A 15,548-nucleotide genomic window follows, 5' to 3' on the forward strand; every position below is an offset into this window, starting at 1 on the left:
TCAATTCCTTTTATAACTTACATTGGCTATTGCCAAAGGTCAGTAAATTGGACTGGCTTACACCAGAAAAACCACAATACCTTGTTGGTATATATGAGACATTTTGGAGCACAATCTTGGACAAAGAAGGATCCTGTTCTTATGGTGTCTATTTAAATGTTGCACTTTGCTCAGGTTGGATTATTATCCAGGCACAGAAGAAGAGTAGCTTTTTAAAATTTCACGTTTACCTTGTGTCCTCCTTTTATCAAGCTGTTTAAAGCAAGATAGATTCTTCCACAAAAGAGGATAAGTGGTTCCTGTGAAAGAAAGAATGTCTTGCTCACTCAATTTCCATCATCATTGATTGCGTTCATACACATTCAACATCCACAAACCATGGAAGTCAAAAAACCAAACCCAAAACCTAATGAATGCAACAATGAAGTTTACCTACCTACCCTGGGGCAGAGGTTCAAGGTTCATATTCTTTCTGTTCTGTCCTCCTTTTTTCCTTATTTTCCCTGTCAGTGGAGATAACACTAGAAAAACTGAACACCAGAGAAAAGAAAATGAACAGTTCCTTCCTGAGACCTATAATCAGAAAAGGGTTTAAATAGCTTCCATCCAGTCCTATTCCATCTGCTGTTCAAAGTGCATTTGGCTACATGGTGGAGATTGTGATTATACTGCTGGAGGCACATCTAAAAATGATGCATATCAATCCTAAAATGCCTTTCTCTGCTGGGAATATGAGATGGGCTTATCCATCTTAACCAAAATAAATCAAGAGCCTTTCTAAAAAAGATTTGCAGACATAGGTCACCAAGTTGCCTTGAAGCTGTAATTTGGGAAGAAAATGCGATTAAACTTCTTGCAGTTTCTGATATGGTGGTATATGGAAAAGGGTTTAAGCTTCTGGAGTTACACATGGCCTCAGTAGTCCTCAGGGAACTTTTGCATGTCCCCAGTGGAGATACAATAAATTCAATTCAGTTACTCTCCCACTAATTGCATTAGAATTTGGGCCTTACTGAACCAACGTTATTAACAGTGATCAGAGACTTTTCTTCCTGGCCAGTGGTGCCCAGGAGCATCCTATGCTTTTCTTTGATTGCATCAGGCTGAGACAACAGGGAAGTCAGGCGAATAGGCAGCTGAAGAGATGGTAGACATCACAGTTCTGACACATTATTCAGATGGTATAACACTGGAACTGAAGTTACACAGAGAAAATGAGACTTCCTACTAGTAGGGCATCTGTTTATAGCAGCTGTTTGGGCACGGCTAAGAGAAAAATAACAAGCTCCTGCAGGCCACCATGGAGACTGAGACAAGCAGGGGAAAAACTCTTGATGTTGTTGATGAGAAAAGGAGTGTGAGTCTTCACCAAAGAAGTGACTGATACCAGTCTAGCTGTTTCTTAGTGACATCCAGTGATAAGAGAGATACTGAAAAACTGGCTATCTATCCACTAGTTCTGACAGGGGTTTGGGAGTTTTTTGAGACTGAAGCTGAAAAGCATGACGAACCGGGCAGGATTCGGGTTTCTCACTGCCCTCACAGTAGTTCACTTGATCTTCCTTTTTCCCCTTTTTAAAAATGGGCGTTATATATCACCCTTTCCATTCACCAAGAATTTCACTGGATTGCCATGATGAATTATATCTTTATGCATATATCAAAACACAGGAAAGGTGATGGTGTGTTGGGAAGTATGGGCCTGGCATGACATAAGTGGTATAGAAATTTAGTTGTTGCTCAGTAGCACTTACCCTGATCAAGGACTTTTCAGTCTCTCATGCTCTGCCAATGAGGAGGGGCACAAGAAACCGGGAGGGAGCAGAGACAGGACATTTGACCCAGAACAGCCAAAGTGATAATCCACTCCACAGAATATGATCAGTATATAAGCTGGGGGTAGTTGGCCAGGAGGGCCCAGTCGTTGCATGGGTCAGGCTGGGTACCAGTCTGCAGGTGACGAGCACTTGTATTGTGTATTACTTGTCTTTCCTGGGTTTTGTTCCTCTCCCTCTTTATCCTTTTATGATGATGACAGTTATTATTATTATTGCTGCTATTGTTGTTATTACTTTATTTCAACTGTTAAGCTGTTCTTAACTCAGAGGTTTTACATTTTTTTTCCAATTCTCCCCATCCCATCCCATTGATGAGTGAGTATGGTACTTAGATGCTGGCTGGGCTTAAATCACAGCAAAACACAAGTACCCTCTTCTCCCTTACCATAACCTCAATTTGATAAAGGCTGTCTTGCCTGTAGATGTTCTCCCTGCTTCAAACAGCCAGAGAAGGAAATGTTTCCCCATAAACAGATGGAGCTGCCTGTTCTGCCTCCCCTGGTAAAGGAAGAGGAGGTTGGATCCTGGGTGCTGAGGACTCCACTCAGCCTCTGCAAGGATATTATGTGATACCACAGCGCAGGATTCACAAATCCAGACTCTTCCCAATGTAGAAATGGTCATATATTAGATAAGCACCTGTTCATGAGTACTGGGAGTGGTCCACGCAGAGTAATTTGGGATAGGTTCAACACATTTTATTGCTGGTCAGTAGGAGTCAGATTACCATACTTTTGTCACAGCATGCACTGAGGGTCCCTGCTGCTCAGCAGTTATGTAGTAGCTTTTGGAGGTGGATATCTCTGTCATTGTCTTCAGGGGTGAACTCCTTGCTGTGAATGCAGGCCGGTGGATGTCACTGGGAAGGGCATGAAGGCCCCTGAAAAGTATCCCATCATGGAGGAAAGAGCAGTGCTGTCCTTAATTACATTATTCTTCCCTCCTGCTCATGGTTCAGCACCATGAATGGTTGCGACGGCTGATTTTCACCCTCTTTGGACAAATATATTTGCATGTTTTTAATTCCAGAGCTGATTTGCTGTTTGAATAGTTGTTTTCTGCTTCCCTCACTGTTCAGCACTCCAGTTTCCTTTGAATTGTGCATATATCTCTATTTCTCCCTGAGAAGGAAGAAGGCCACATGTAGATAGCAGGCTGAGAAGTGTACTGCAAATTCTGTGGACAGTTCTTATAATAAATGTATAATGCTTTCTCAGATGAAAAGTGTTGTCTGTATAGATACAGTCATGATGATGGATGGGTGCATTGGCTTATTCTCTTTTCCATTTGTTACTGAGCTAGGCCCAGAAAGGATTCCCAGTGCAGAAAGAATATGCTTCCAATGTCATGTCCTTGACTTTACTAATATTTTTCCATACCGTCTCTTTTTGACTAGGTTAGCAACTTTGGAGTCCCTCTCAGTCTGCACACATTTCCAGTAGTCATTAAAAATCAAAACCTCAGTTCCATTTTACCTGTGATTTTGGGAGTGGCTGAAGAATTAATGTAGTCATGAAAACTGAACATGTTAAGTGACACCAGACTGGTGACCTGCTGCTCCTGTCTACCTTCATAGAAATTGTTTAGGAAAATAACACTGTTCTAGTTATTTTATTATTAGGTACCAGGAGACACGCACAGCTGGAGGAGGATGGACTTTTTGCAACAGCAAGGGTAGGTCATGCAGGGCCAGAGGACAGTCACCAGCTGCCTGAGGTGCAGGAGAAAACCATGGGCAGCAGAGCTGAGAGCTCACCTCCCTCTCCTGAGGCATTGTACATGCAACAATTTTGCATTACACTGGCATTTTTCATTGGCACATTTATAGTTCTCTTCATTTCCACTTGCTTCCAGCATATTGGAACACTATAATTGCCTCTATTTAGCACAGCTGAGCACAGTACTTACAGCTCTTTAGAGTCCACTATGAGATAGTATAACATGGTGGCTTCTTGACTGCTCTGAACTGATCTAAGTGGCTGATTGCAAACTGCATTTCCATGCTGGAAGAAGTCATGTGTTAGGGCTAGGAAATGAGACTGAAGACCTCAAAGTCTATGTACTGCTTATATCCATGGATTGCCAGATGCAGTGGGTACTTCATAGAATTATAGAATGGTTTGGGTTGGAAGACACCTTAAAGCTCAACCAGTTCCAATCCCCTGCCATTGGCAGGGACAACTTCCATTAGACCAGGTTGCTCCAAGCCTTAACCAACCTTGTACACTGCCAGGGATGGGGCAACCTTTGCCAGTGCCTCACCACCCTGATGGTGAAGAAGTTCTTCCTAAAGCCATTACCAGTTTCTTCTCCAGGCTGAACAAACCCAGCTCTCTCAGCCTGTCTTCATAGCAGAGATGCTTCAGCCCTTGGAGCATCTTTCGTGGCGTCCTCTGGACTTGCTCCAACAGGTCCTTGTCCTTATGCTGGGTGCCCCAGAGCTGGATGCAGTACTTGGGGTACATCTGAAGCTTTCTTCCACTTTTCAACCAACATATAACAAATTGCTTCATTTTGACAACATTCTAAGAGCATGCATTTTTTTAGTGATGCACAGCATGAGCGAGCACAGACTTCGGGGGATATTACAAGCTTTGTGAGGCAGGCAGTACACAAGAGATGAGTGTGCATCTACACCTGGGTTTACATGGCAGCTGGGCAGTGCAGCTGGGGAAAGCCTTCAGGTGCAAATTAGTTACTGGTGGTTACTGGTACCCCAGGTGATGCTCAGGGCTGGGTGGTTCATGCTTTGTGCTGGTGACAAGTTGTGGTGGGAAGGGAGTGAAGATAAGCAGAGCAAAGAACAAACAAGAGGGGCTTCTAAATTAACTTCTCCCACATTGTTTTCAGGGATTTTTCTCCTACTGTTTCTGACACTGAAAAAGTCTTTCCACTTTGGACTCCTCATCTTATAGCTTTATTATTTATGAGTCTCTATCAGCTGAAGAGAAGCAGATCATGTTTTATTGATGCTCTTATTTCAGATTAATCACAGGCTATACAGCACTTGGAGCATTTCCATTCCTCTGGTTTGCCAGGGATTGCAAGATTTGTAACAGCCCTCCCCACAGAAAAATATGCTTTAGATTTCCAAAGGGGTTTAATTGGGAGATACTCTCAATATATTTTGTTTTTAAGAAAATTAAAAAAAAAAAGGACTTTATTTCCTTTTATTCGGATAGTTATCATGACCCAGAATAAACACATAAATGCACACACACAAATAATGGAAGAAAAAAAACCCCAAACTAGAAAACAAATGAACTCACTGCATCATAGATCCCTTTTCCTCCTTTTTGTGCATGTGCTGCTCTACCACATGTGATCTTAGATTTTATATGTCTAATAGGATTCTCCCTTACCTTTAATCAAGTGGGAAATTGACAGAGTCAGGGGAAAAGAGCACTGGGAGGTGCCCTGGGCCATTATGGGATTTCAGAACATTTTGTAAAAGCAGTCATAAACTCAGGATTTCCTTGTGCCTGGTGCTTATAAAAATGGGGCTGCTGCCCTTGCTGTGTTAGGTAACAGTGAATTGTATAAGAAAACACAGCTCTAAATTCAAAGTGCTTCAGTTTCTTAGAGACTGCTGCGTGTCCAACATGCAGAATTATATTAACATTATATGCCATATTCATATAATTGTGCTTATAAATATTCAGAAAGCAACAACTTACGCTTTTTTCTCGAGTCATGCTCTCAAAAACAGGCAAACTGCAGTGGGTATCTCCAGGCACCTGGCTTGTCTGAGCAAGAACAGCCAGATCTGGTGGCACACAGGGTATTTCTCCGCTGCAGCGGTGTCCTCGGGTACAGACATTGCCTGCAAACCCACAGCCGTAAGAGAGAAATAGGTTCATATCATTATCCTGGGAAATTAGCAGCATCAGGATCTGCCTTTCTGATATTTCTTTGCAGACAGAGAAGCAGAAGTTATGCATACAGATAATGTGCCTGTAGCTGCCTTAGTTTTTTGGCAGCATCTGGACAGAAAAATCTAGATAGGAGAGGGGCAGCAGTCTGCTGTTCTTCATCTCAACCCTGCTTTTTTACATAGGAGAGGTAGACAGGGTCGAGGGTGGGATTGCTTAGCATCATTTAAGATGTAGTGAGGGTCCTTCCAGTCTTTGCAGGTGTGTTGGGTGGAAAAGAGGTTTCTGCTCAAGCTGACTCACTGGGGAAGGTGCCAAATTTATGGCAGAGCCTGTCAGCCTTTAACAACTGCTGGGCTCTACGTCAGTGTTTGAGGATGAGTAGAGAGGTGGTGGTAACTACCAGGTGATCCCAGGTGAGACAGGTACAGCCCGACATCAAACCTTGCTGGGTCTCTGCCTGCCCTGATAGATTCTATGACTATAAACAGCGTTAGTGTCTAACAAAGCTCTCCAATGCTTCTTGCTGACTTGTGCCAATGTTTGCAGGCCTATCAAGTCTCCATGTTGAACGTGAGCTGACTCTACACTGACCCACTTTGAGGATGGTGTCTCGTGGTGGCCCCTTGCCTGGTCCCTGGCCTATGAGCCACAGGCAGCTGATGTGCATCTGCTGCCAGTGGCGCTGGAGAGGATGGAGTGCCTCAAGAAGGCAGTACTGAAGCTGTGGCACTGAACAGCACCTGTCAGGCCCTATGGTCACCAGTATCTCTTCCCATACTTCATCCCAAATAGACCATTTGAAAGATATAGCCCATTACAGCTGTGGTGTGAGGATCTTCACACGTAAGGAGCGATGTGAGTAGTATGAAGGGTTTAAGTCCTATTCACTGCCGAGAAGCTAGTTCTGTCTGAGCTGCCTGCTTCTCTGAGCTTACCAACCTGAACAACTCGCAAAGTATTTCTGTGGTTCTTTAGGCTCTGTGTGGCTCTAGAAAGTCCCCATATAGAAGGACTTTGCAGTTCTGACCCAACACTCCTTTCCACTCCCCAGCTGAGGGAAAGCTGTTTCCTCTGAATAGGAAGCCTGCCTTTGTGCTGTGGGTAAAATCCCAGTGGGTCCTTTGCTTTGTTAAAAGGGGGAGTGTGAATGAAGTGAACCAGACTCTTGGATTTTCCCAAGTACACCCAGCACTTGCTCTGACTTTGATCAGCAAAACATAGTCATCTCAGGAGGATGTGTATTTATTTTATTTTGAGTTAGGGCTTGGATGTCTTTGGTGGGCATCTTCAAAAGCTGCAATGGCCCCAGCTGCTGTGCAGATAATGACGAGTTGCTCTTTGAAGTTGGGATCTGTATGCCTGGTGTGTCAAGCCTTGGTAGCATTGAAGATCCTTGCTTTGGGATCAAGGGCTCCTCTGCCTCCATTAAATTATATGCTTGGCATGAAGCTGTATCCCTCTTGGACTGGAAACAAAGACTGTAACAATCTTGCTAAACAGCTTGGAAAAGAAAAGTTCACTGAACTAAAGAGGAAAGTGGGGCTGATTATCATGTGTCTTGGTTTTGGCTGGGATAGAGTTAATTTTCTTCCTAGTAGCTGGTACAGTGCTGTGTTTCAGCTTTAGTGTGAGAATAATATTGATAAACACCAATGTTTTAGTTGTTTCTAAATAGTGCTTTCCCTAATCAAGGACATTTCAGTGTCTCATGATCTGCCAATGAGGATGAGCACAAGAAGCCAGGAGGGAGCACAGCTGACCTGAGCTAGCCACAGGTATATTCCATAATACAGCATGTCATGGCTAGTATATAAACTGGGGGGAGCTGCCTGGGAGCCACTGATCACTGCTCAGGGACAGGCTGGACAACAGCCAGTGAGAGATGAGCAATTGTCTTGGTTTTCCTGGGGTTTATTCTTCTCCTTCTTTTTGTGTCTCCCTTTTCATTACTATCATCATATATTAATTATATTATATTATATTATATTATATTATATTATATTATATTATATTATATTATAATATTATAATATATTATATTACTTTATTTCAGTTGTTAAAGCATTCTTATCTCAACCCACAGGTTTTACCTTTTTTTCTAATTCTCCTCCCCACACCCCTGGGGAGGGTGAAGTGAGCGAGCAGCTGCATGGTACTTAGTTGCCGGGGTTAAACCATGACAGTCGTTTTTGGTGTCCCAGCGTAGGGCACAACAGTTTCAGGTAACACTAAATCCGACTAGAATGCATTAGAATAAAGTTTCTTATAAGCATTCGCTATATTAATTTAATAGTTGCTAGTCATAATGCTTATTTATTTAGTCTCAAAGTTGGCGTGCTTGTTCTTTAAGTTGCATCATGCATCACCTTACTTGCAGTACATGTTCCCTGTTGTGCTGTTTATCACCTGTGGGAATGTGGCTAAGGTTATCATGTTGTTGTACTTTGTAACACTAGCTTACGATATGCAAGAATTGCTGGTTGTGAAACTATTCTGGTGTTTCTACTCGGTGTTGTCATCATTTCCATACTTTGGGAGCCATCTATTGGAAACTATTGATAACTATACCTTTTACTTTTTCACCTCTGAGACCCAATCCGTGGGGCAGATACCTCCCTTTGTCCTCCCCTTGTTTTCCAGGCCAATTGCAGTAGCTTTTGAGAATTCTGAATATCCTTGTGATGTACAAACCAGCATGTTCCTATTGCTGTGTCTTCCGAGTGTTCCAGATCTTGTTTAAGGTTACACAACTATTTAAGGACACCAACCAAAGATCTTCTCAGAGGATGGATAGTTATGAGTGGCAGTGTGTGCGGGATAGTATGGCCAAGTACCTAGGCCAGTGGGCACCTCCAATGTTTTGGAACTTCACCCATGAACAAGTGCAGAATCTAGCCAAGAGTATTATCTTGGAAGAGTTGGAGGGAGAACCCCATTAATATCCTTTTGCATAAGGTGCTTTAGTGTGTCCCTGAGATGGGATGAATTGACAAGCTTCCTGATTGAAAGATTTAAAGGTTCTTCAGAGCTGCTACCATGAGCAGATGCCATCTGCTTTTCTACATCTCCTTTCAAAAGATGTCTGGTTGTCTGGAGCCCTTTTTACACTCTCTTGTTTTTTCTCCACAGATGGAGCTGACTGAAGAAATACCATCTCACAGAAACCCTTTATTAATTCATGATTGTACAGACTAGCCCCTTCTCCCTGCTGAACTTACCCACCGCATCCTGTAGCACTGCAGCAAAGTTAGTGGGGTAGCACCACATAGGATTTTTTTATCTGAGTTCTCATGGATCCTTCGTATTTGGAAAGAAGGAGAAGCATCAACATGATCAACATGAAAGCCACTTTTTCAAGCATAGCCAGCAGAAGTGTCCATTGTCCCAACCTGAAAATGTTCCAGATCTTAAAATCCAGGTCCTAACCCTTTGCAGACATAAACTATCACAACTCTAGGCTTTGGCAAGGCAATACCAGCTTCAGGCACTGATTTTCACTAATAAGGCTATTTGCTTGCACAGCCATTTATACCAGTGAAGACTTCAGGTTGCTTCTATCTAGTTACTCTGACATATACTCCTGTGACACTGGTATGTGCAGATATATATTATCTCAGGAACCAATTATTCATGCTGCTGTACTGTTCCCAGCTTGCCATGGTGTAATTAGCCAGTTGCAGGGCTCAACCACAGCTCCTAGCGGGTGAGAGGATTCTGATCCTTCAGCCTGTGTAAGTGCTCACACGGCAGCCCAGAACTAGTTAGGTTTCATGTGGTTATTCTGATGGTCTCTGTACTAAGCAGAGGCAGTGCTGCAAGTACGTTACTGCAGAAATGTGAAGATCTTAATGATGCCACCATATTTTCACATAAGGAGATGCTCCAATTTCAGTTTTGGAGGAGATGAAGGGTGTGAAGTGTGGATGTGCGTGGTAAAGTCACGCTACCTATATAAAGTTAATAACGTATTTGTGATCCTCAGCCTGAAATTTTTTCTAGTAAGGCAAAATGCATTTTTTTTTACCAGGCAAATTTTGGAAGATTTTGTAAAAATCCTCATAAATCTTTAAAACTAGTGAAGTGCTTTAGTCAAAAATCCTAAAAGTAGTCGAGCTGCAAGTAACAGTGTTGGGCCCTCCTTTACTGTGAAATTCTCCTTTCTTCCTCCAACAGAGCTGCAGGCAAAACCACAATGCTTTGGTTATTCTGAGCATCTGTGCGTTTGACCCAATTACTGTACAGTATCTGTCAGCTGAGATCATATAATGCGGATGTGCCTGATGCTGGAAGTTAATTAGTATTTCCTTTGTAACTTAGGAGGGGAATGAGAAGGAGGTGAGAAGAGGGGGATACATTAAAGAAAGTATTCCAGGAGCTTGCAGCACTTTTAATTTTGAGTGTGACTAGGGTCATTTCTGCCCGAAGCTGGATGCTGAACTTAAATAAAAATATGTACATATCTATATATCTATCTACACGTGTGTGTGCATATAAAAAGAAAGAAATGTATCTGGAAAATCTGTGAAGTTTGCAGTGACAGCATATAATTAAAGAGACAATCCATCTGTAGAGTAACAGACTAAGCTGCTCTTACCGTCAGTGAAGAGAGCTATTTCACCTTTTCTGGACCAGAAAAGTAAGTGGTGGGAATCTTCCCTGTCTAGCTCATTTGCACTAGCTAGTGAATGATGTTTTAAACCTAGGCTTGAGAAACTAGTTCTGGGAAAAGCCAACAGTGGGGAGTTCCCATAATTTCAGTGTCAGTGATGTGCACAGCCGCTTTCTTAGCCCAGAAGTTGTGAAGCACCTTTCACACGCTTTGTACTCAAAGACTCACTGATCAAGGGTGTCTTAATCCTGATGAATTCGTAAGACCAGAGTGCACCATGAAGCAGCATTTTCAGATCTGCTGTATGGGCAGTTCTGAAAACAGGAGGGACAATAGATTATATATCACACACACCCCCCTCCTCCCTTGGCTCTATACTACAAATCTGACTTGAACATGTGCAGCATTATGCAATTTGGTATACTACTTATATAGAACTCGTTCAGCCTAACTTGCTTAGCAGGAGTAGCTAAATTTGCTGAAGCCTTAGGCTCACAAATTGTGGAGTTTTACCTGGATATGTTGAACTTATACCTAGTCAAATAAAAGAAGGCCCCAGAGATGGTTCAAGCCAGAAGATAAAGAAGCTACATTCATTAACAGAAGCTGTAAACTTACATAAGATAAGAAGCACCTGCCTAGAGACAATGAAAGGACCCACTGAAAAATGGGATGACCTCAGACCCTAGTCATACCACTGGTCTGAACTGTTGTGTGAGGGGTGGCGAATTTAGACTGTAAGGGTGTAGTTGCCCAGGGCTTTCTTTGAGGTACCTCTTTGGAGGGACTCAGCTTGAGCTGTAGCACTATTAAAAAAGACTCAGTAGAAGGCTCTCTTGAGCTTATTTATTATTGATTAGCTTATTGATTCAGTGAGAACCTAGATTTAAATGTGTGATGGTGGCTGGTATGTGTAATTTCCATAATGCCACCAAATAGAGCATGGCCTGGAGAATCAGACTCACTCACCATGTCGGACCATATGCTGCATGAACAAAGAATCCAGCAAGCCCATGGTACACAGGACTTACAATGCATATCATATAGATGCAACATACATGTTCTAAAGGGTCATTTATCCAGAATTTCTGTCTGGCTTGGGTCCATGAGAGACCCATGATGGAGGAGCTGGTAGACCTGTATTTGTAGGTGATGTGTCAATTAATAAGTGGTTTCCATGGAGTGATCAAAAAAGACCAAACCCAGTGCAAGGGAGCACAGGTGGAGTGCTGCCTCTCAGACCACACAACAGCCCAGAGCTCTGATGCCTAATTTTTGTTAAAATGAAAAAGCCACTTCTCAGAAGGATAATGGTCATTTGGCTGAGTTCTCACCCAGGTAATTACACTAAGGACCACTAGAGTCTTGACATGGACTACTGGCTTCTGGAACATTCACTGCAGCTTTGAAAATCTCTCTGCTCAATAGAGACAATATTGCAAACACCTTCTTGTGGAAATGTCAAGATTTTAGTGATACCACTATATATTTCTCTGAAGTATATGTGTTCTGTATTTCTAGCTCTCAGTCATTCTGTTTGCTCAGAAAAGCTCTTCTCTTGTAGCTCTGGATGTTGTATGGTTAGCAAATGGTGTCTTCTTTGAAAATATTCCTAGGCAGGCAACAGTGTAGTGAAAAACTCAGCAACATTTTATGGCTAAAACTTTTTTTTCCAGGGGAGGCATTCAGATTTAGAGACACCAGAGTGTTCATTGCTGGTATTGTCAATTTGTTTATGCAAAAAACAAGCAAACCCCAACTTTGAAAAGCACTTAGATCATTCCTATTCCTGCTTCTCAGAATTAAATCTTTCAGATTTTTATTTGAACGGAATTTTTGCATTTCAATATATAGTACTATTTTAATAAATAGTGCTATTTAATAAAAAAACCCTTTACTAAAGAATCCCTTAAAGAAAACATTTGTAGCTGAGACTGAAAGTGTTGTTTACTGACAAACTATGCTTTAGAACCATTGATTACCTTTAATTTCTTTAAATAATATAATATTTTTTTTATCCTGAAACATTTGGGTGTTTTTTTTCTGTCTGAATTTTGCATAAGCTGAGAAAACAATGCTCTTAGAGCCCTGTTAATAAGTGTTATGTGAGGCTGTGGGCTGCAGCTGATGAAAAGCTACTGTGTAAGTAGAACTTTGTATTCCATACACTTATGAAATATAAGTATTTTTTCCCCTCTTTGACTTGTGCTACTGCATTTATATGGAAAAGTGTCATGTTTTGGTTTAGGTGCTGGAAACTTCTATTTGAAGATTCAACAATAAACTTGCCTTTTCCTGCTATTGAAATTAGTAGGGGGAAAAAAATCTGTGGGGTTTTTGCCTGTCCAGGCAGGTCTGCCTGGCTTGCCAGAGATAAGTACAAACCCTTTTTGAGGTTTTGCGTTCCCTGGAGTCTCCAGGATAAAGAGACTTTAGACCTAAAAATGTAATCTGGGGACTTTAGACCTTTAAATGTGATTTTGCTGACATGACTGGATGAATTTATAGTGGTTTGGAATGGGATTTAGCCATGATGCAAACCAATACAGACATAGCTCTTGTTCAGGCTGCTGAGTGTGTTCATTTTCTAGATGGTCACAAAGGATGTCCCTTAGTAAAACAGCAAATGGTCCCTGACCCATGGTGACTCCTAACGGGCAATGACTGGAAAAGTGCTGGCTGGCAAGGTGCCCTGGGCCAAAACTGTAACAAAGCCCTTTCTAGGTGTTTAAAAGGATGTGGGTGAGCCTGTGCTAGTGTTTGGTTGCTGGTAAAGATTTTGCTGGAGAGTTTCTCCTGTTTTCTCTCAGGCCAGAGTTCTCTAGTGCACCAACCTGCTCTGCAGGGTTTATCACTATAGCTTGTGAGGAAAGAAGGATTTGCTTCTAGTGACGGTACAGAACATGATCTAGAGAAATCTGGTATTAATAGCCACCTCTTTCAGGGTCAACAGAAATTGCTAAATGACATCACTAGTGATTCCTTCTGGAGATTATGAGAATAATAGGTTTGGGTTTTTTTTTCTCATCTTCTTTGAGACCTTCAGAGCAGGTATCTAGAGATATGCAAACTATACATAAGAGGAGGGAACATATGATGAAGATGCAATGAGAGACCTGTATTCTTCTGAAGTAATATTTGAAGCCTGGTGAGATACCCTGAAGCATATCAAATGGTGATAGACACTTTTGTGTGGACAGCTGAACTAACTCTCTCAGAAGTGGTGACAATATCCATAATAATGCAGCCTATAGGTGAGATTCAGGTATGAATTAAGATACTTCAAGGCTTTTCAAGCCTTGGAAGGGTGGGCTGTCAAATCACCGGTGGATTAGCTCAGTGGATTTTTTTTATTAATATGGCTGATTCATACAAAAATCAAGGGATTGCTCTACACCTATTTTTCTGACAGAGAAGTCACTTGCAAAATTCAGCTTAATTCCAGAGCAGCTCAGATAGATTGATGATTTCATCACAAAATAGTCATGACAATGCATAATCATGGACTCAAGTTTATTTACAAATGCACAAAAGATGAGAACTTTTCCAGTGAATAATAAAGGGCACAGATGCATTCAAAATTATTCTGCCTTTCTTTAGATATGCATTTACAAGAATCATCTTTATCCCAGCTCCTTTAGCACTCTTTTTTCCGTAGGAGAATCAGAGTTTTGCTCAGGTTGCTTAAATAAAGAGCTGTTTCTAACACTTGCATATTGATGCCTACAGCGTTGCATATTTAATGTATGCACCTCTTTTATATGAATCATTTAAGAGCATAGCTCCATAGGGGAAAATAGAAAGATTAGCCCTTATATTTGATCAAAATCCTAATGAGGCCAATGGAGGGACTCATCAGGCATTCCTCTTAAACCATTTCTGCCTTATAACTGGAAAGGCTACTGCCTAGTGTCTACTATGGTTGGACTAGGGTGCAGAAGATGCAGTTTCTATTCCTACCTTTGACCACCTTTAACTAGTTGTGCTGTTTCTTTATGTCTCTATTTGATAAAGGAGGGAAATGTTAATAAATTCCTTGGAAATTTTTTTGGGGTGAGTTCCTACCAGATCAGGTTGATTAACTTATCCTGAAACTGAGGTCATCAAGATTAATGCTCAGCTGTTGCTTAATCCCTGATGGATATAGTCAGATGCTGCTAGAAAACAAAGCCATTCCAGGCAGAGGTGTTTTAGCTGCCTCATTAAAAATTAATTTTGTTACACAGTATATTGCTTTAGAAACTTGCTCCAAATTCCATGAAGGAAGCTCTTGTAGAAGCACTTGTTCTTCTGTTGATGGCAGCATGTACAACCTCACAAGCCAATGTAACCCTTCTGGGTTCAATAAAGTAGGTTTTCAATTACATCCCACTCTTACACAGATGGATTAATTTGCTATGCTGGGAAGCTGTCTGCTGGCTTGGGGTTCACGTGAAAATGTACCCAGGAAGGCAGCTGGGCAGTGTCCCTGTGGGTAAAGCCCTCACTTAAGCTGTGTAATGCTAAAAGCTTGAGCCCAGTCTGAAATCTGCAGGTAGCACTCTGAATGCCCTTGTATGGCTTAGCTACTGGGCTTACAGCTGGATGCTTGACAGTCAGGTGAAGATGATTCATTATTATCAATATTGGACTTAAAAATATCAAGGGAGGTCTTAGGCTTTTTTTGTGTGTGTGTGTGTTTGAGTAAGCATTTTCATAATGGTATCCCTTACTGAGTGCTCACTAATCACCCAAGGAAAAAGTGAGTGCTATTAATTCAATGAATGAAAATGTAAATAGGGGAAGAAATGTTAGTGCTAAATTTGCTATCTACCTATCTGTATTATCTTCTAAAGTATGACTTGCGCTAATTAAGCTAGATGAGAGTTCTTACAATCTCAGGACAGCAGCAGAGGTAATGTTCTCTGTTGCTTATTCAAGGAGATAAGAAAGATTCATGTGCAACACTACAAGACAGGCTTCATGAAGAGATGTTGGCACTAGGGGTGCGTCCGACCCAAGAAGTCCACAAAGGACATTGCAAAACCATGTAGATTGACCAATATTTGCTGAATCTCATTGTTTGCCACATAGACTAGTTCTCCATCACCATGGCTTGTTTGAGAGAAGGAACTTGGATTTGGATGGAAAACTCTACATCTCATTAGGTGAGTCACACCAGATAGAGCAATCTGTCTGCTGTGATCTATCCCTCTAGACAGAACTGTGGTTAATATTGCGTGACAG

Source organism: Pezoporus wallicus, unplaced genomic scaffold (assembly GCF_028554395.1).
Source record: "Pezoporus wallicus isolate ANWC-B61680 ecotype Strahan unplaced genomic scaffold, APGP_CSIRO_Pwel_v1 contig_3487, whole genome shotgun sequence".
Lineage (NCBI taxonomy): Eukaryota > Metazoa > Chordata > Aves > Psittaciformes > Psittacidae > Pezoporus > Pezoporus wallicus.